Genomic DNA, 22,311 nt, shown 5'->3' on the forward strand with positions numbered 1-22,311 from the left:
ACAGCCATGCGCAAAATATACGAAGTATGTGTCGTATGCGATAAACTTTCCTGCGCAGTGTGAAAAACGACATAAAAAAAAAAAAAAAAAAAAAGATACGATTGTCAGCTACGTGCAAAAGAGATGAGAAATATTAGAGAAAGGGTTGGGTGAAAATAGACAATGAAAAGAGACAAAGTAATGAGAGGAAAAGAAAATGGGGGGAAGGAAAAAGGGAAAGAGAGAGAGAGAGAGAGAGAGAGAGAGAGAGAGGGAGAAACAACCATGAAAAGTGGATGGATGTATGTACATTACGGGTACACGGTAGCGCGGTGAGGAAGAAACGTGAATATATGTATATAGATACATTCGAATACAATGGGCGCCTCATTATCATTCCGTGTCAGAACCTGGCTCACCTTTGACCCGGTGCAGCAGGCCGTCGGCTATGAAAACTCGGGCGCATTTTCAATCTACGAGTCTTATGTATACGTGTACGTAAGCTTGGGAATATACGGGCTGCGAGATATGGACGCAATTCGCTCTAGCTTCGTATCGTGGAATATAGCGTACATGACATGGGAATTCAAAAGGAACGATGAAAATAGTAGAAACGATAATTCGGAAAAACGATTTTTCCGCGATACCTTTTATCAGACATGAAAATGGAGGAGTCTGTCGGTTTGTTCGACAAGCATCCGCGATGAGAACCTCGTTCGAAAACTTCAAGATTCGTTGAAATTAGAAGAAAAAAAAAACAAAAAATTATGAAAAGTAAAAATGGTATTGAACAATCAATTCGGTGTAGTGTTTGATTCTTGTTTTTTTTTTTTCAATCAATTTTCGCGTCGAAAGAATTTTCGGCAAAAGAGTCTGCGGCTGTTATAATAATTGAACAACATGACGCAGTAACGTAGGATAAATAAACGAGGGTAAAAAATATTGGCGAGTAAAGTAACGATTATTTGTTGATGTTGTTTTTTTCTTTTTATCCCATTTGTCACATCTTTTTATTTTCATTTTCCTCTCTAGTTAATTCCTGCACACCACGTAGTATTATTTTTCATTACATATACGCACACTCGCATACTGAAAATAATCTAGTTGTATCATATTTGTATCGTTACATACAGATAACGCTTTATTGATTTACTATAAGTTTGTTATTAATATCCGAGTTTAATTACACCCCTCGGCGGCGAGTGGTCGTCGACCGTATAAAATCTACGAAAGGAAATTCTATGAAACCTTATAACCAGAAGCTACGTTTCTATCGGAAAAATAAATCTAACCATTGTTTAATAAGAGTAGAATTAATAATAAAAAAAAAAAAAAAAAAACAATCAGAAATACTATCACGAAATTGAGAAAACTTTCTTGACGTTAAACTTTCTGAATCACGTAATAAGAAGAAAAAAAAAATGATCGTCTCAATTTTCTCTTCACACTTTTTCTAAAATACTGTCGAAAATCATCGAAAAAAAAATATATAAATAAAAATGGGCAAACTTCGTCACTATTATTCATATATTATTTTTTCGCACGACTTTAAACAATCTTTCGTAAAAATTATCATTATACATATATATATGTATATATGATTTTATATCACTTTACGGAAAACGCGATGCGGTGCGATACGATACGAAGGTTTGCGTAAAGTGTTTCAAGGCGTTTTATAGTCGAGGTCAGATAATCTGATTAACCAGAGTGTTTTTGATCGTTCAAAGATATCGCGTGTATATATATATATATATATATATATATAAAATGTATACATATGTATACGTGTATACCGATAGTCGTAGATACTTTCCTCCCAAGTATATAACAAGAGCACGAGTCTTCCGCCCTTCTGCTCTCCTCTACACGTATGCCATCTATACATACACTCTTGCATGCTCTCTCTCTCTCTCTCTCTCTCTCTCTCTCTCTCTCCCTGTATATATATATATATATACATCTATATCGCAATTTTGTGCTGCTTCAAGATATCCGTCGTGCATCCGTATGGATCGCGGACCAACAGGCAGCGAGACGACGCTCAGGTGCCTGTCGTCCAGAGTCTACTACCTGATTCGATTACGCTACGGGAATGCAAACTTTACCCACGTTAAGCCCCCTCGACCAAAGCTAATGCAAGCGTTGTCGCGGATATTCTCGAGAATCACTCCGACTCGATCCACGCGAGCGATGACCGATGCATCTCGATTATTGTATCCTCGATAGATCCTACATTTTTATAATTTCTTTGGTTTTCAAGATTCTTAATCTTATTCGACGAGGCGATGGTGATGGTCGACAAATATCGACAACGATACGTTACGAATGAATAATTTTCTTAGCAACAAGTTTGATATTTTATCCAAATACTCTACGCGAAACGTGTGAAACGCGGCATTTCCAGGACTAAGGTAAGCCCTGAGGATACCAACGCTCTGCCATCGTCCAGGAGGCGACAATCCATTCCGGTTATGGTGGTGCAGGGTAAGGTCAATGTTTTCGGGACGGCGGACCACCGGGGTGAGAGAGTTGTTGCCATGGCGACGATGGAGAGGAGAGGAGAGGAGAGGAGAGGAGAGGAGAGGAGAGGAGAGGAGAGGAGGAGAGACGGGGTTCCTACCAGGGAGGAGGTCACGGGGTTCAGAGCCTCCTTCCTTCCTTCCTTCCTTCCTTCCTTCCTTCCTTCCTTCCTTCCTTCCTTCCTTCCTTCCTTCCTTCCTTCCTTCCTTCCTTCCTTCCTGCCTTCCTGCCTTCCTTCCTTCCACCGATGGTAATTTCCTCGTCAGTGCCACGAGCCATTATGTCTAATAAATATTTCCCTAAACACACACAATTACAATCCTCCCGCGAAAGAGGAAAGAAAAGGCGTGGCGCGGTTCCTCGGCTCTTACGTGCAATGCCTGCTGCGAAACGACCGGAGGTCCATTCTTCTTATTTCTCTTTGACAAAGCCTCCGTCGTCAGTTTCAATTTCAAATTCTCAAATTTCAAGACACGTACTTTGAGCAAAGATTTTACCAGAATCAATCAGAAACAAAGGACGAAAATAATTGAGAATCATAAAAATTGTAATCGTCAGAATTTGGGGGTGACGAATGAGAAGTTTCGAAGCGGAAAGCTTAGAAGCTTTGGTATCATCATCTTCTTCTTCTTTTTCGATCGGCTGTCTCTCGCCGCTTTCAATTAAAAATTCACAAATCCCCAAAAATTCGTTAAGTAATGTTTAGTCTAAACAATTTACCGATAACTTTTGACCATCATCGTTGTCATTAAAATTAAATTTTCTCATCGTCTTTATCGCTGTTGATTCTTTTCTCCGATTTTCACCTTATCGCAAAGTATTCGACATCCTCGACCAGACTCACTTGGACAAAAATTGCGAGGATTTTAACGCCCCAAAAATCGAGGTCTCACTTATCGAAGCAGCGCAGCCTCTTAAGATCGGTCCGAAATGAGTAATCTCGACGCCTAGCTCTCAGGTCAAAGGGTAAGTAGGAACTTAAGCCCGTCCTCGATTCCGAGCTTAACGAGACGCGACGGCCAACGCTGTTGAGAAACATTAAGTTTATAACACAGGGAAAATTCATCACCTAAAACCCTCCGGCGTTCTCGGGCCGAGGCGAAACACGACCGTCGGGATATAAATCCGCCGGATAATAATTGTGAATGGCGTTTAACCGGGATCGAATTATAAACGGCGAACGACCAAAACCGTCTGCATGTCAACGTCGCGACGCGAAACGGCGAAGGGCGAAAAAGGATGCGATTATTTCGCTCTAAACCCCTGTCTCATCGCCAAAACGAGCAAAATTCATTCTCGAATTTGGATACGAATTTTCCCCTTTCGGTCCGTATCGTCTCATCTTTCGTACTCGCGGCAGAATTTTATCACTGTACTAGATTTCTAACAGACATGTAAAACAGAAGAAATGATTAAAATATTTTCAGGAACCGTACTAACGTGGGAAAAAAATCATTGATTGAAATTTAAAAATGTTACGGTCAACCTTTCCCTGACTTGGCGAGGAATGCCCCGTATATATGTACATACGTACGTACGTACATTAATGTACGTCACACCGGCGGTAATTAGCGCTGCGATAACGTACGGCATGCAATGTGAGCTCACAGAGTTTGTATCCACATTACGTGTATGCGTATAAATTACGTACGTATTTACGTGCTAATATGCATACATGTACGCGTATTATGCACGCGTGAAAGAAAGTTGCAAGCACGGTTCGCAGAGACTCGCAAGTTTTCACGGTCGAAAAAACGTTAGGTATATACGTATAGAGCGGTAAGGTTTGTAATTGAGCGAAAAGAGTAAAAGGATAAGGAAACGGGAGGAAAATTTTAATACCAAAGACGAAAAGAGAGGAAAGAAAAAAAAAAGAAGAAGAAGAAGAAGAAGAAGAAGAAGAAATTGACGGTGAGATGAGAATATTGCGAATAATAACGAGCTTGCGCTGTAATTTTCATCTTTGTACGAATTTTGTTTGCGACATGCGTTGTAATTTCTAATTAAAGAAATTATTCGTGCTTGTATAATTGATTTTTTATTTTATTTTTTTCCACATCATGGATGATGCGATATATCTGAAAACAATTTACTATCCTCTGAAGATCAATAATAAATAAATCGAATGTGTTGAAAATCTGTTCCTTCTGTCGAAGAATTTTTCAAATGTATAATCGTGTCTCCTTTTACTTTTCAAAAATTCCGGTGTTATGTTCTAATTTCAACGAATCTCGAACTTTTCGAATCTCTAGGATCCGAAAAGGAGGCATTTACAAGAATGCACCAACACGTCAATCGTTGGACCGAAGATATATTAACAATAGTAACATACAATAATAAAACTTAACGACAGATCGAACGCGTTTCAAAAATTTCCGTGTAATATCCGAAGCTTGGTTAACGTTGTCGTTGTTGTTTTGAAAAATATTATACCACATTCGTCAGCCGTTCCTCGACTTCCATTTATTTCCGATCGCGGAAGTTGGAACACCTGTGCACACGTTAGTAACGAGTAACCGATAAAAAGTAAATACGTGAGTGAAACAGGCAAGTTAATTAGCAGTATCATTCTCGCAACGATCAACGAGTGATTTTTTCTCAATCGTTCGTTCAACAACTTGACAAAGCCACGTTAATCACACGCACCTGTCGTGCGACTCTTGGTGCAAATTCTCAACACAGTACAGGAATAACGTTCGATTGTTCGAACAAAGTCCGAATCCAGGCGTAAACGACAATGCCGATACCTCGTTAATTAAATTATAACGCGGCGAATGTAAAGAGTGATAATAAAGGGAAAGAAAATAAAAGTAAATGAAAAATAATAACACCTGAACGAGAGAGAGAGAGAGAGAGAGAGAGAGAGAGAGAGAGAGAGAGAGAGAAATAGAAAAACTGAGGGCATCAAAAGAATTCTACCGGAAGGCGAACACTTATCAGCGAACCGTTATCCGCACTCCCGCGATTTCTCTACATAAGTAATACATACCATTTTCACCGTGGCTGTAAGTAACTGCACATACTTTACGTATGTTCGTCTATACGTATAAACGTACGCGGTCGGCGACCGGAACAAGTTGGAAAAAAAATCTCGGAGAACGAAACTCAACCCTTCCCGTTTCTGTACCACACCACTTTTTCACAGCCTGCCGGGTAGGAAATATGCATGCATGTGTGATACGTGTGTGTATTTGCATACGTATTATCCGCATACCGAGTACATACCTCACTCGACGAGGTTACATATTCTGCGTCACTGATGACGAGAGAGAGAGAGAGAGGATGCCGGATAAAATTATACTCACTGGCACGGTTCGCGTCTTGGTAAAGGTATGAAATAACGTATATAGAAAGAAAAAAGAAAAGAAAAAGAAAATTGTCTAGTAAAAACGAGACAGTTGAGAAGGTTGAGTTGACTATTCGTCAAATTATCAACATACCTGATATTTGAAAATACAAGATAATGTAATTGTAAAAAGAAGAGGCTTGGATATCGATGATTGTTAAAAACCAAGTAGATCGATTTGGATTTCACTGTACCGCGGATAATGTTATTTGCAATAGTATATTCACCCTACAATATCGTTGGGAACAGATTTAAAAAAATTTTTTCTTCGCTGGTCAATTCGATGTCGATTACATTTGTTCGTCATAATCGATATCAGTGCAATATTGTATAACAAAATATGGAACGACGTCAACGCGATGAAATAAAATATAACCTACCGAACCATCGTAGAAATCGAATTGAACGAATCTGTTGAACTTTCAACCATTTTGCTGCGATTTGAAATGAAGTATCGACGTACAGGGTTTTATTTTTATAATTCCATCGGTCACTTTTCGTGAATTTTCACAAACACGAGCTTGTAAATTTCGAATATAATTATTCGAAAAATTATCAATGTTCGGCTATATCGCGTCTGACAATGTTTGACGAAAAGTATCAATTTTTCAACTCCAACAATGTTAAACACACGTTGCACGTATTAGTTAAAGATTAATTCAACCAATTACACAAGTTCCATAATTAGGTGCTACATTTATTAAAGACGTAGGTTATACGCTTGTCTGCGGGGAGTTAAGAGGTCGTCACTAGGCAACAGCCACATGTCGAGAGGTGCGCACGCGAGCAAAGAAAGAGGGTCTCCTTCTACAGTGACCAAAGTGACAAGTTTCACAACTTTCGCAGAGATAATTAATTTCTCCGGCAGGTTAATTATACATGCGTAAAAGCTGGAAATTTCCTCGTCGTAGGTGTGCGAGAAGCGACAAAAACGAAAAAAAAAAAAAAAACAACATCGGGAAAAATTTTGCCAATTATTTTCAGCATTTTTCTATCGTGGATAGTTTTATAGCTGTTACCAGAAATTCTAGTATCCGTTACCCTATATTTCCTTCTAACCGTTGCGAAAATTTAATGCTCGTGCAACGATAAATTGACGTTAAAGCCTCGTTTAACTAAAAAAAAAAAAATCAATGTAAACCTCGCAAACTGATTTTGCGTTGCAATCGGCAAAAAAAAAAAAAGTATCGACGATAGCGCAAAATGTTTACGCGTACCTAGTTTTTCGTAATTCCAACAATATTCAAACATTATTTTCAACGATACATATTTTACTGAATTTTTCTAGTTACCGTTAACGAATGAAATTTTTCTCAGCGTATCTCGCGACACTTTTAACCCACAATGAAAATGTAAGAATCCGATCACAGCGGCAGTTTGTCGCACAGACCGAAATTTTTCTAAAAACCTTCACTTTTCTCGCATCGGTGAAAAGTAAAAATCCGCAAGAGCCCATATCACGAGGATTTTTGCGACATGGCGCAAGCACGGGGAGGGGGGGGAAGGGGGACGACGAGCGGACGTGACGATTAGGCTAATCTAGATCCGTACACACACGCGCGGACGCAAAAAGATAGGCAGGAGAAATGCGTCGAGGCACGTATAAGTTGAACCATCGATACGTCTGCGCGTAGATAAACTATACATGTAGACACGTGTGTGTACGATAAGCGTTGAGCCTGCATTCGCTGCGCGTGTGTGTTGAATAAAAAAAAAAAAAAAATTCCATACAATGAAAATATTATTTTTTCCTCGACGATAACAATCGTCGTCACTAATTAGGTATTACCCGTGAAACGCCGATCGTAACGTAAATAATTTTTGCACGTACACGCGCATTCTTACATCACGTTGTATAATATTTATAAACACACGTAGAGATATTACGTGCATTATACACGCGGAAATAATTATTCTCCTCGTTTCGCCGCTAACGGCTAAGAACTAACGCGTCGTCGTAGCGATAATATTTACCGAATACTCCGAGAATTACGATATATAATAAAATACTATCGTAGCCTCGGCATATGTATTTGATTAAATAATTCGTTGTATGCGTGTAATAACAACAAGACCCTACAATTTTATAACCCGATTTTATACACGACGATTGCGTTATCGCACCGTTTAAGCGAAACGACATACGCGTAGGTCTTTCTTTCTTTATCCTCCGAGTACAAGTAAAAACATGGTTAAAGTATGGAAAAAGAAAGAAAAAAAACAACCGAAATGGTAAACGGCAGAAATATTTATACTTACAAAGTTGAGTTGGGGCGGTCCACGGAATGGAGTGTGCGTGTACACGATACGTTATCAGCTTCTCGACCGGATCTCATTCAGCCACAAACTATATCGACGATAAAAAGAGAAGAAGAAAATTCACTCACTGTACCTACCGCACGTCGTTAAAATATCATTATTATCATTATTATTATTAATAATAATACCATCGTAATTATTATTATTACTGACAATTGCGTACGTAACCGTTTTGGAACAAAAAAAAAAAAAAAAACTACGTTTCACACTTTGCACCGAATGGATAAAAAAAAAAAAAAATTAAGGCCAGAGAAACGAAACAATAAAAATACGCGCGTTGCGTAACGAGCGGTAAATTTCATTCAATGAATGACCGAGGTCCTCGTTCCAGTTCACACTGCGCGCCAGCACAAATTATAACAACAACAACAAAGCGCAACATATATGAAAATTCGCGTGTGAGAAATGAATTAACGCCCGAAAAAATTATGTATGCATAGGCGTCTTCGCGTTAATTGCTAGTATTATTATCCATATGGATAAAATCCTCTAACGTACAAATTTGACCTATCGTTTATATATATATACCTATATGTATATGTATATGTGTTATACGTATAATGTAATAGCGTGTATCACATATTCGTTTATCGAGAATTTCAATATCGAGGCTCACGGTTAGCTGGCGCGAGGTAGACTGCCGGATTATTCAACGCTATCAGCTGAACCCCCCCACCCCCCACCCCCCTCCCTGCCACCCGCCCACTTCTAGTCGCCAAGTCGCTATACATTCAATACATGTAACAGCGGGGGTGGGGGGGGGGTTATTATTAGTTTCAATTCGAAATACAAGTAACTAGGTATGCAAAACGTGGTTCAATTAATTTATTGCATCTATTTATTTATTTATTCTTGAATTTAATAGATTTTAAATACGATGAAATGTAAACGAACGATAAATTGATGATGAAAAATTTAACGGTCTTTCGACGTATTTATTTACACCGAGTCTATTGTTGTAACCTAAATTTTATTATTTTTATTTTGCAGTTACTCGACAACGCGTGTATATAAACTGTCAAAGAATTGAAGAAAAATTATACGTATTAATTAAATAATAAATGATCGTCACAGTTTTCCGATTTATTCTTCGTCGTTCCTCGTTATCTTTGCGTGTATGCACGTTACACGGACCGTGGAAAAGAAAAATTGAGTTTTCGAATTCGAAGCTGCTTTCATTCAATGTGTTACAGAAGACGGAGAATAGCAGCGATTTCCAAAGTTTTATCGAAATCGTTCGATATTCAAGGATCGCGAAACTCAAAAATGTGTGTTGTTTCAGCGATTTAATCCATTTGTAACATGAAAATTTTTTCATCCGCTTTACCGCAACAAATTTTAACAACAACGTGACAAATCGGAGCGAAAAATTTTCATTTTAAAATTGCCCAAATCATTTGAAAAACACACAGATTTTTCAGTATCACAAATCTCACTACAATGAAACTTTGGGAATCGCTTTTATTCTGCGAATCCTGCGTAACACGTCGAACGAGGCAGTTTCAAATTCTAAAACTCGATTTTTTTTTCTACTTCTTCTTCTCTTTTGGCAAGGTTTAACGCGCGCAATATCTGTGTTTCCTTACCCCTGATCTTCTCCCCTCATTAATTCTCATTAACGAGCTAATTGCGACGCATACGTTTACCAGGTGTTTGAATTTTATATCGTTTCGCTTAACACCAGCGATGCACGAACACTTGCGGGTTAATTTCTAAGGTGTAACACCGTTCGCTACCTCGCACACACGCACGCGTAAGCATGCGCTGAATATACAAATAGATACACGTACACGCGAACTTGCCGCCAAGGTATTCTATCGTAGATTATTTATGGGTTATTTTAAGCCCCCTGAGTGTGCGGCTGGTGTAATAATTAACAAAAAGCATTACCGCTTCCAATCCCTCCCCTCCCCTTTTTCCTCCTCCTTCACCCTCGCTCCCTGCTACTTGTATTGTAAAGAGGGGTTGCTGTTCGTTCGTTCCTTCGTTCCTTCGTTCCTTCGTTCGTTCGTTCGTTCCTTCGCGTTTTGCGTAAATTATTATACTTGTGGATCATCATGTACCTTTAATAACGACCCTGCAAACGGAGCAAAGATACCACCTGGTCTCCCGCCTCCATCCCTTCCACATTCACCACCACCACCCCCCCTCGATTTTACCCCAGGGTTCGCTCATTTACTAATGACTAAGTCCCCATAGATCACGAATGATATTTTTTTTCACCCTCTTCTCCCTCCCCGCGAGACAAGAAAAAACCCCGCCTCACCTGCACCCTCCTCCGGTTAATAATATCTGTTTGTGTGTTTAATATCGCATCTATTATAAGTATACGGAATGCCAACACAAACTCACCGATATTACTTTTCCTTCGCCGTTTAACCGAGCTACCAACCCCCGTGATGCGGTAAATTATGGTACCTACGGGCTTTTTCCCGGGTTCGATAATATCACCCTCTCTCTCTCTCTCTCTCTCTCTCTCTCTCTCTCTCTCTCTCTATTTCCAGGGTTCCGACGCTGCGCGCGGCGTGAAAGAATTTTCATACTTATATTGGAAAAAAGAAGGCGGGGGAAAAAAAAAATCACCCGAATCGGACGATTCTATTTTTTTCGATAGTTAAAAATGTCCAGTTTACACGGAAACTGATCGCGTGGACGAGCGTTGGCTCCTGGCTTATATCGTTCGATTTTATTGCCGGACATTATTGCATAAACAAAGACGCGCGAACCTGACAACGTACATCGAAAATTTGATAAATCACTTTTACTCCATGCGGCAGTATTAATACGTGGTTTTCCTCATATCGTTCCCCGCGTCGTTTCTCAAGCTCGTTTATCCCCACGAATCATTGCTTCGATTCAAATCTTGGCACTATTGCGCTTCGATGCCGCGTTTTGATGATACGGGAGAGAAGGACGTGACGCGACCACGAAATTCGTAGAGCGGTATTTTAATCGAACTGTGGCACGTCTGGTTAGATCATCGCCACCGCATAAGCATAAGCAGAAGCAGAAGCAGAAGCAGCAGCAGCAGCAGCGGCGTAAAGACTGAACAAACACATGGCGAGTGAGGCGAGAGTCGTGAGAAGAGACTCGGATGGGAGGAGGACCGTTTTCTAACCGCCTCGCGGTCAGAAATTTCCCGGTATTCGAACAATTTGAGAGATTTTGAACCGCCGAAAAGTTTTCATCCCGACGCTCTTAGCTCAGCCAGCTAGCCTGGCTACCTGCAACGATCCATTCTGTCGCAAAACCCGGCCTAGAACCCTCGGAGAGGCGAGAGGACCCACGTTTTCACAAAGGTCAAGTTTCCGTTCGGGTAGAATTCTCACCCCCGGAATCCAGCGACGTCTCAAGAATTTCTCCGAGCCCTGAGAAACCGGTAGAATTTTCTCGGTATTCGACGGAAAATTTACGTACGGTGAAAATTTTTAAATAACCACGAGTTCCGTTTCCACGTTTTATCGAGAAAAAAAATAATATATATATTCAACGCTGACCGGAAACGCGGCGCCGGATACTCGGATCCGTCATTCTTGAGGTAGATAAGAACGGAACCGAAACTCTTGTTCAAATTTGACTCTATCGGTCGAGCGATTGCGGGCTGCGGATACGTAGAATTCGAAAATTGTACTCGAAGCGCACTTTGGTAGAACGAACAACGCCCAAGGTATTTTTTCTCCGACCGTGTACACGGATTACCCGGGTGTAAAAGTATTTCGTAAAATTTTACGTCGTTTCACGCTATAGGCGAAGCTATCTTTGCCGTTTAATTGTTTCAACAAACGTCCGTGGCGACGCACTCGTACACAACACTTGCCAGATATGAGTTTGTTATCTCAGTCACACGGTTAGCTGCCTGCTGACGTCTCCAACTTTAACGAGTCAACGTTACGCGATGCAAAATATATATTGCCAGATCCGTAATAATAAATTCTCCGTAAATCGCCTGAAGCGAACTTTCGTCACCAAAGATACCCTTCCGCGACTGTTTTCACGTTTACGAAATTATCATTTCCGATACAGCGATGTTTAAAAAATTCTGTCCTAATCGATCGACTTCGGTCCGTGCAATTGCCAACAACATTTGTCAAATCGTACCCAATTGATCGTCAAGAGTGTAAGATTGATCAAAGAATCGATCGATACCACAGTTGCAAGTACGAGCGAGTGAACGGAGGATGATTGTTCACCTTCGTCAATTGAACAGAGAAGTATCGACGTCGAGCCATTCGGAAAATCCGCGTTTTCGATCTAACGTCCGTGCTCCGAATGGTCAGGGAAGCGATAAGAGACGTTGTCGCATTAGTTGCAATAAAAGTAAGAAACGCTTCGTGTTCGTGTAGCGGGACACAATAAACAGCAACACTTGACCGACTAATAGATTTATTGCCGGACGTTTCAACGGCACGCCGGCATGACGAGGACGGTGAAACAGCTTGGCAGTTATCCCTTGACCGTTTACACTAACTCACCAATTTAGTACTCACGCTCTCTTGCCCGACGCACAAATATTTACGAACATAACGCGCAGCTGGAAAAGAAGCAGAAGAAGAAGAAGAAGAAGAAAGAATTCCGCGGTCAATTATTCCGCAACGTTTCTTCATCTCCTTCATTAATCACAATTTTTTTCCTCTTTGCCTCCGTTAGCTCAACGTCACCCCGACGTAACCATTGAACAGACATCGTTCCACGTTTGCACAACATTTTATACAACGATACGATTATTTAAAACGAACGCTGGAGGAGCCGCATGGGAAAATAATGTCAGGTGAAAACTTTGGAAGACTAGATTTCCGTTCTGGCATTCGGATTATTCCCGGGTCGAGGTGCCAAAAATTTGCAATTAGTCCGATTAGCCAACCGGCGGATCGTCTAACTTTGGCAATTGTTCCGGGCCGCGGTGTCCCGGGTAATAATATGTTCCTGGTGACAGGTTTACCGATCTATCTAAACGCTAAAACCAGTCCCCGTATCCAATCTATTCCCGGATTGTGGGGCACTAAGATCCGGCAGTGGTGGAATTATACACACCCGTCTGCGTGGTTCTGCTGAGTGTATTATTGAAACGGGCATTCGGAATCCACGATTCCTGGCAAGTAATCGTTACGAGAACAGAGCGAACTCAGAGCCGGTTAATTTCAGAGTTGTTCGAGCGTTGTCAGCTGCGAAGTTGATTCTAACCAGTGTTGAATGGATTATGTCGACGGGATTGAGGATCTTTCAATTTCAATACCGTGACCATTGACAGCGCACAAGTGAAAATCAGGATAAAAGGATGACGGATCGGAATCTCGTGGTCCCGGAGGAAGAGAATAACGAGTTCGACCGTTAGTCCCGGGGATCAGCAATCGCCGGGGTCCCCTTCTCAAAGACAGAAACGCGGATGAAAGACGCGCATTGGTGGGTAGGTAGGTACGCGTACCCCAAGCCTCTAGTCATCCCTGAAAACCGGTACTTTCACACACGTACCTAAGCTCGTGCGGTTTACAATGCAGAAGTGCAAGCAGGAATTTCACACAGACGGATCTGGGGTACGGTATGGAAAAGACGCGACACCGCGTCCATAAATACCGGAGAAACGCACGTGTGTGCAACGTGCGAGCGAATGATTTTTCCGACCTATGAGGAACAAAACTGCCTGCGTCTTATTCCGCAGACTTTTTTACTACAGAGTCTTTCAACCGTGATCAACGAAACTCCGAAGCACGTTACATTCGGTCGCTTGTATGCTTGGCTGGGTTAGATTCGACTTGTTTTCAAACACCGTAACTAGACCGTTTCATCGTCACTGTTAATTCCTCTTCTCGTTTTCCGTACAATTGGAAAAAGCTGGACCGAGTACCTGTACTGTGAAACTTTCAAGTTATTCCCAGTTCTGCGTCAAAATATTTTCGACTATCGACGTCCTCTCGACTCGCTGTATTCCATTCAATTTGCCAAATGGATGGTTGTTCGAAGGGTTTCAAGGTTGGCTTGCGGTTTGACTCGTCCAAAGTATGGACAGTTTCGAAGATTCTCACCCACCAACGTTCTACAGACGGTGTTCGGTGTTCGATTCGACGTCGTTCCTCCGCTCTGACAGTTCACGCTGTCCAACTTCGCCAAATTCCAACATCACCGTTATTCACAGTGTACAACCGAGCTTTGCTCTCGGCGTTGATCGTTCTGGTTCAAAACGATGGTGTTGAACGACTTTACGAGTTGTGTATCAGCCTGTAGTCGATGGGCAGAGCCGAGTGGCTCGGGGACAAAAAGATCTTCTACTTCCACTTCTTCTTCTTCTTCTTCTTCTGCTTCTTCTTCTGGTTCTCCATATCCCCGTCACATGGAGCGAGCCGTGGAACCGGGTGAAAAAAAGAGGGCGAAACGTGCATGCATGCCTCTGAATGCTCATAGACTCGGGACGGGGTCGCGGCCGGCTTTGTCGAACGTTGAGGCCGCCCTCTCCTCTCCTCTCCTCTCCTCTCCTCTCCTCCTCTGCGCCTCTTTTGTCGCGAAGCAACAAAGAGCGAAGAATACATCCTATCCTTGAAATGTGGAGCACAGCTGCCGGTTATAAGCCTCGATTCCTCGGCTGATCCTCGGGCAGAGTCAGTGCGCCGTGTCTTCCCGATTGATACGAGCGCGTCCGTCTTCAGAGGCGCAGATTTTCCAACGGTGTCCGACCGGAAGTCGGTTTCATGAAATTCGGACCAAGTATGGAAGTCGGGAAGCCGTCGAAGCCGCCGAGGCTCGCACACCGCGACTACTTGATTCGACGGCTGGCATTCTAATGAGGAAATAACCGTTTAGGTGATGTTTTATCCATGCCGCTGTTGGCTCATACCCTCAGCTTCTACGCTGCATATGTGCCCGCCGCCGCAACGACCAACGACTACAATTATCGTCACATTGCGCAATAACGCGTGCGTTCGTTTTGACACGCCTTATTTTTCATTCGCAATAAGCGCGAAATTGCGTGGGTAGCTAAATAAAATACGTCTCGTCCTCGGTCCGATTAATTTTTCATTTACTCGTCAAATTACTAATTACTAACAGTATGATAATATCAACCCGTCGCATCCGTATCTAACATGTGTTTCAATTCGATATTTTCAACTCTCCAGTGCGGTTTATTTCCACATGACAGAAACCGCCGGAAGATTAGCCGATCGATCGCCGGCTAATTCGCTGTAGTCTGATTTTTTTTCACCGTTGCAACATTTTCGTCTCTTCTTCTTCTTCTTTTTTTTTTTTTTTACGCTTCAAACTAGCAACGAGGAGAATTAACTCCGCTCGGAATGGGGATTATACCTGTGTCTGTGTAAAATGTATCTATATACGATCGTTCGATCCTCCTATACATGCATACTTATAAATGTGTATGCATATACACGTCAATTTCATCCGACGGTACTCGACGGACCGCAGAGTTTCCGTTATGTATCGGTTTTCGAGGGTGAAGAATAAAAGAGAAAATAGAAATTAATATGGCTGAATAATCAATTTTAAATGTTCTCTTAATCAATACAGGGAATAATAATTTTTTCCTTAATCTATTTCCAATATCGTCGAATAATTTTACACGCAAAGGAAATCTTTCCGAATTACATCGATTGGTTAGGTACGTCGTGTTTCATGTTTTATACGTCGCTTAGACATTTAATCATGTAACGACGATAGGAGGAACAAAATAAAAATCAAATAAAAACAAACTCAATGACGGTTGTACGCGAAGCTCGACGAGAAACCGGAAGAAGCGCGTGATGCTGTACGGGTTAAAATTTCGAGTTATTCATTTATTCATATTTTCATTATTCTTCCGTACCGTTAGGGAAAAATAATGAAAAAATTCCAGCTTTGAAGTATGCGTAACGCGTATATACACACACATATATATATATATGTATATACACAGAGAGGATGAGAAGCTTATCGGAATGCGTTACATCGTTCGTCGTGTCTCTCTCATCCCCATCCTCTCTCTCTACCTTTCTCTTTATCTCTCGCGCAAAATTGATTGAGAAAAAAAAAAACATCAAAATTTGATGGGATCTTTACAAAATTACAGGATCGAATTTAGGGTGTTCAATTCGATTCGATTCAATTCGATTCGACGTCGATCGGTAGAGATATTTTGTCATCAACGAAATGGTGCTCGTCTTGAGTTTTTCAAATCGACTTTATTATTGTCTCCAAATCGTTTTTTTCGCCGGACTTTCCCAACGGCGAGACATTGTCGTCCGACCTCGTCGCGTCACGTAAAACGTCGGAATTTCGTCGCCTTCGGCCTCTCGGAGGGCGAGGTTATAAATCTCTCTCCTCTACGGTCTAGCCGAGTTCACCGGGCTCTTAGGATCCGGGGATGAAATTAATTCCCAGATAAGATACCGCCACAATTAAACACACCGACGTCTAATTTAAATCCCATAACCCAACCGAACCACCCCCCCTCACCCCCATCCCACCCTCTCCCCTCCCCGCCCCTTTACTTTCTCATTCCCTGACTGGAAATGCCGCCGTTTTAAGGAACCCTCGGCTTGCTTCTGGCACCTATAAACACCTGTCAAACAAGTCGGCGACTGTCGGTGCGGTTTAATCGTCGCTATCACACGTCGCGATTCAAGTTATCGTCTACGACATCCACCGGCGTCGAGTCACAAGCTTACGTATATCAACGAATTCCTTTTGCAAATAATTCAGAAATTCCCCGGACAAATTAATTAACCCAAATGTTTGCCTACGAATTATCTACCGGGTGAATTATCATCAAGGGGTGAGAAATTAATCTGTACAAAAACTGTGAAATACAAACTTTGACACTATAAATTTCCATGCGCGTACCTAAGTTCAATTGTTTTTTTTTTTTTTTCTTCTTCATTATTCGCCGATGATTTGTCAATATAATTAACAAGAAGAGGAATAAAGAGGGGAAAAAAAAAAAAATATGTCCACGTTTTTCAATAAAATTATTTACAATGATTTGTCAACCTGTCCGTCATTATTCTTATCTGGTACGTAGATTTACAAATAGGAAAAAATAAACGAATAAAAAGCTGCGTGTTCCTTTTGCGAAGAGAGGCTCGTTTTAATTGACTCCATTTGTTGATCAACCCTCCCCCCCCCCCCCCCCCCCCCCCCCCTCCTCCTCCCCTTATCTCGTATACACAGTGTAAACGAAAATCTTTTGATCATCCGCGAACTCGCGGATATGCGTAAGGAAATGAGAAGAGAGAGAGAAAAAAAAATGTACAAATTCACAGAGAGAAAGAAGTAGGGAACAAAAGGAACGCCACTGTAAAAACAAAACGATAGCACAGGTGGAACAAAGTGGAGCGAGAAAATAGCCGAAGAGAAAATAAAAGACAAAAATAAATAAATAAAAAAACAAACGATCAACAATAATAAAAAGCAAAAGAGGAAAAAAAAAAAAAAAAAAAGTGGAAGAGAACGTCGAAGCGAAGAAGAATTAAACTTTGGCGAGATTGCGAGCCGGCCGAAAATCGTACGCGTGTGTATCCGCGGCTTATACGTACCTGTATACATACATGCATACATACATATATATATATGTGTATATATATATATATATAGTATAAATACATACTATACATATGTATACAGAGGCAGAAAAACCGAAACGGCGTCAAGCCTCAGGCCGGAAAAGCACTCGGCGTCGGCGATCCGGCAGCTCGCAACTTTTGTTTTTTATTTTCCTTGGTCGTTTTTTGTTGTTTCTCTTCCTCCTTCACTCTCTCTCTCTCTCTCTCTCTCTCGTATTTTCATCCCCTGGGGACGAACGGCTGCTACTTTAGCCTTATTATTTCCCCGCGCTTTGACCGACTTGCACACTCGCCTCTCGATTCCCCGTGACAGTCTGTATTTTCATTGTCACCCAAATTCGCATATAGTACAGGTTACGTGTGAAAAATCACTGCGGAATCCGCATCGATACCGTCACCCCGTCATCGAGGGGTCAGATTCTTTCTTCATATACTTATAAACTCGTTCGTTTATAATAATCATTTGCTTACCGCATTGCAATTATACCAAGGTGGCTACGCAATTTATCATTATATAATATAATTTTCTGCATTTTCATCTCCGCACAATGCTGCGCTGTAGGTCCAAGTATACGTATTATTTAAATACGCGATGCAATATACCCTGGGACGATACGTATATATACATATATATATACACACACGTATAATGGTGTATCGTGTACCGAGATATGAAGAATTATCGCCCACCTCTTCCTTCCATTTTTCCTCTTCCTTCCCTTCCACCCTTTTCTTTCTTCCTTTCTGCACGACGCTCTTTATCCTGCAGAATTTTCTTACAGACATCATAATAATTCCTTTGCAGGTGCAGAGAGGGGGGGTGGGTGGAGGTGGAAGGGGATGGATACAAAAGGTCCGAGGGCCGTTCTCTAGCTCTGGCCTGACACTAACCACCGTTATAGGCTTTTCTTGCAGGGGTGGGTTGCTGTATTGTATATAGAAGAAAGAGAGCAAAAGCCTCGCAAATTGGCGAACTTTCACTGCTGCAACTTTTCCCGTGTGTGTCTACCTTTTGTGTTGTATGTATTTGTCTGCTCGCGCTCGCTCTTTCGCTTTTGGCTCTGTCAAATATATTTATAAGTATTAAGGAAGTATTATTATCCAATATATACACACACGTATATATATATATATATATATATATATATATATATATATACATACATACATATATCATGTGGTGTAGTCCAAACGAACGTGAACGAGTTTTGACCCCGATCTCCGCCGAATTGGTCGCCGATTTACTTCCTACTTCTACTCCACCAAATATACGTTTTCTAATTTTTTCAAATCTTCTCCACCCACCGTTTAGAAGTATGTATTTTAGATCTCATCTTCCGCGATGCGAGAATTGTACGTTTGGGAAAAAGTTGCGAAGGGGAAAAAACTGTGTGTGTTCTTTTTTCGAACGGGTCGAAAATAATTTTTTCAGAATTTTTCAGAAATCGCGAGTCATCATTTTCAACGAAAAGCGCACAGAAATTGATTTTTCTCGAAAAATACGAAACTTTTTGTAAATATTCTCCAACTGAAGAGAAAACTTTTTTACATCTGACGCAAGAAAAAAAAAAAAATATTAAACCTCGTTCACGAACGATTAATTTCGTTCGGTGAGTTCGAGAGGAAAAGAAGAAACTGAAAGCAACGTTCAAACTTCATTCTCCCGAAACTTTTGCTTCACTCAGATTATCACCTCGGACAAGTTTATCGAACATCGCCTCTGCGCATACCGATACAATCACTAATTTACATAAATGGTAAGCTAAAGTCGCTTTCCGTGTTCAATTTTTCAGCAAAGCTTTTAGGTTGGAGTAAAGTGATAAGGGAATAAAAAAAAAAAAAAAAATTAAATAAAAAAAACAAATGCAGGTTTTCACGTGTATAAATATTATGTGTCACACGAGTTAAAGCTAGAATTCGCTTATCTCTCGAACGAGCGACTTGCACTTGCATTATACGCGACACGTACTGCTGTGCGATACATCGATATTCACGTTGCTGTTTGAAATGCCACTGTGTGGACATCACACGATCCCGCATGCCGCATTTTCCTATAGTAGGATGAATTTCTCTATTCCACCATTCTCAATGAGCTGCTCTCTTCACTTCACTTCACTTCACTTCACTTCACCTCACTTCACTTCACTTCTCGTCTCTTCTCTTTTATATCGGATAAAACGCCAGCAATGTGCGTTCGTATTACGGATTTTCTTCTATCGACCCCTATGCCGATCCCCCGTAAAGAAAAGTAAAAATACCAATAGAAAAATTGAAGATGAAAACGAGGAAGAAGATGAAATACGCATATCTTCATCCCGTTCCCTTGCATCGCCTAACAATGAGCCCGCACTCTGTGACATAAAACGAACATTGACAATCAACGCTGTACGTGCATAGCGCGTTGTATTATCATATCCTCCAGAAGCCTGCGATGGACAAAACAAATTTATTAACATACGTCGTAATCGTAGATAAATGTATACCGTATAATATACCCATATATGTATAAAACAGTTTGTGTCGCGTTGTTGTCGACAGACGAAAGATATTCTTCCCTCTCACGTGTATAACCTATGACGTCGATTGTCCTCCTGCATTGTGCGTCAAATCCTCCTCCTCCCCTCCCCCCCCCCCCCCATCATCCGGCGGTTCAAGGGATAGAAAATAAGATTGCTTTTCACGCTCCGACAAACGGCTCGACTCGGCTCGGCAACTCCTATGCACTTGTATGATTCTTATCGTTCCACGTGGATCCATTCGCGGAGCATCGAAACGTCTCTTACGTGTAACCTCTTCTTCGTTTCACCTTCTCCGTGCAGCGAGAGAATAAAAAGAAAAGAAAAAAAAAAAAAAAAAAAGGTAGAGGGAGAAAAGGAAAGGTGAGAGATAGCCTGTGACAAAAATCGTTTCATTTCCGGTCCTCTGTTGTAATATAGGGCTCGTCTCACCACCGCGCTTCATCTTTTGTTCATCCATTTGCCTCCCCCCCCCCCCCCCCCCCCCACCTTTACCTTTCCCTCAACATTTCTCCCTTGGATATCTTTGCCACTATCCTACTCTGAAGCATCGTTCGAAATTCTCCCGCATGAATGAACAACGGGGTTTAAGGTACCCCGGAGATTTTAAATAACAGATTCTTCTCCACCCCACCCTCGTTTAACAAAAAGCAAACATCAACGAAGAAGCAGAAGAAGAGGAAGAAGAAGCGAATCGAATATAATACGTACATTTTTTTTTTTTTTCTCTTCCACTTTCGTCAAAATTCACGTTCAATAAAATGCCAAGGAGAAATAATTTTTCTTCTGTTTGAAAATATACACGTATATTCGTGTACCGCGCGACGCCAACTTCTCTCAACGTCGGTCGACTTATGATATGTTATACGTATCTACCGGCGTGTCTCAAGTGTCGGGAGTCAAGCTAAGTCACCGTTAATTAGGTACACACAGGTGTAGCTTGAACACAAATGGCCCATATTTCGTCAACGTCAGGTTGGGTTAGGCTTACAAATTGGGTATAAATGTGACACGCGTTACATCGATGCCCACTCCCCCTATAAAATTCACCCAACTTTACAGAAGCTGATTATAGAAAAAAAAAAAACACAAAACATAAACTTACTTTGTCTCGACGATCGTAATCCAAGTAACTCTACGTACCCCGGTGATGAAACAATTATCTCCTGTGCTTATGCACGAGGAGTTATAATCAGCCGATCTAAAGTTCAATGAATTTCATCAGAGTTCATCGATCCTTCGTACGTAAATTGGCGAAACGCGTTCCGCAGTTCTTTAACATCCGGGTGAAAAAATTACCCACGTGGCGATGTTGCTGACTCTATATTCACCAAAGGTTTAGTCGCGCGCGCGCGTATGTGTGTGTGTGTGTGTGTTTATACATATACCGCACGTACGCGTGGTCAAGTATTGTATACGCACATTCACCCTTCGCGATCGTATGTCTCCTGGTATCCCTCTCTGCAGAGGCTAACGAGAGAAGCCTTACAGACGTATGAAACATTGATTTTAAATGAATATCCTCCTCGCGAAGGCGCGAAGACCGGCTTGAGGAGTTGGAGCTGGTTTAAAAAAAAAAAAAAACAACAAAACAATGTAAGAAAGAAATAAAAAAAATACCATCAAAAAAAGGTCGAAATTTTGATTTTGCTTTTTTGGTTTCCTTTTTCGATACTATCGCTCGAACGCGGTACGACGAGTAGTTGCACGAATAGCGCGGGGATGCGAAACTTTAAAAAAAAAAAAAAAGAAACAGAATGTCCACGACATCTCCCACGTAAGACGCTTGGATAATAAACAGTAGTGTGAAATTGATCATTTTAACGATATAAGGAAATTAATCTCTCCATCTCTCTCTCTCTCTCTCTCTCTCTCTTTCTCTCGGGGAATGCGAGGCGGGTGGCGAGGGTTTGGGATTCGGTGAGGGGTTGGCATAGATTATGAGACGGGTGACATTCTCTGACATTTTAGTAATGTCGAGGAGCCGGTTCGCTTCCTCCCCCAGCAACTCCGCCTCATCGTTCGTTGGTATCTATCCTGCCCGAGGGGAAAAAGCACGAGGCGAGTGGTAGTTTCAACCCTACTC

The 22,311-nt window shown here is 41.4% G+C and overlaps 1 long non-coding RNA gene across 3 annotated transcripts in view; it reads right to left on the bottom strand.

The window, feature by feature from the left end:
• The window catches only part of LOC124214287 (uncharacterized), a 43,567-nt gene that overhangs the window by 11,222 nt on the left and 10,034 nt on the right, over positions 1 to 22,311 (bottom strand). Inside the window, exons 1-2 of one of the 3 annotated variants that reach the window (XR_006882110.2) lie at positions 8,696 to 8,795; positions 8,108 to 8,195 (exon numbers count right to left, since the gene is read on the bottom strand). This is a non-coding gene — a long non-coding RNA (uncharacterized lncRNA). Of the gene's footprint in view, positions 1 to 8,107; positions 8,196 to 8,665; positions 8,796 to 22,311 lie in introns of those variants that run through there. The other 2 variants (XR_006882111.2, XR_006882109.2) reach the window with 2 other exon arrangements.

The sequence above is a fragment of the Neodiprion pinetum genome, chromosome 3 (genome assembly GCF_021155775.2).
Source record: "Neodiprion pinetum isolate iyNeoPine1 chromosome 3, iyNeoPine1.2, whole genome shotgun sequence".
NCBI lineage: Eukaryota > Metazoa > Arthropoda > Insecta > Hymenoptera > Diprionidae > Neodiprion > Neodiprion pinetum.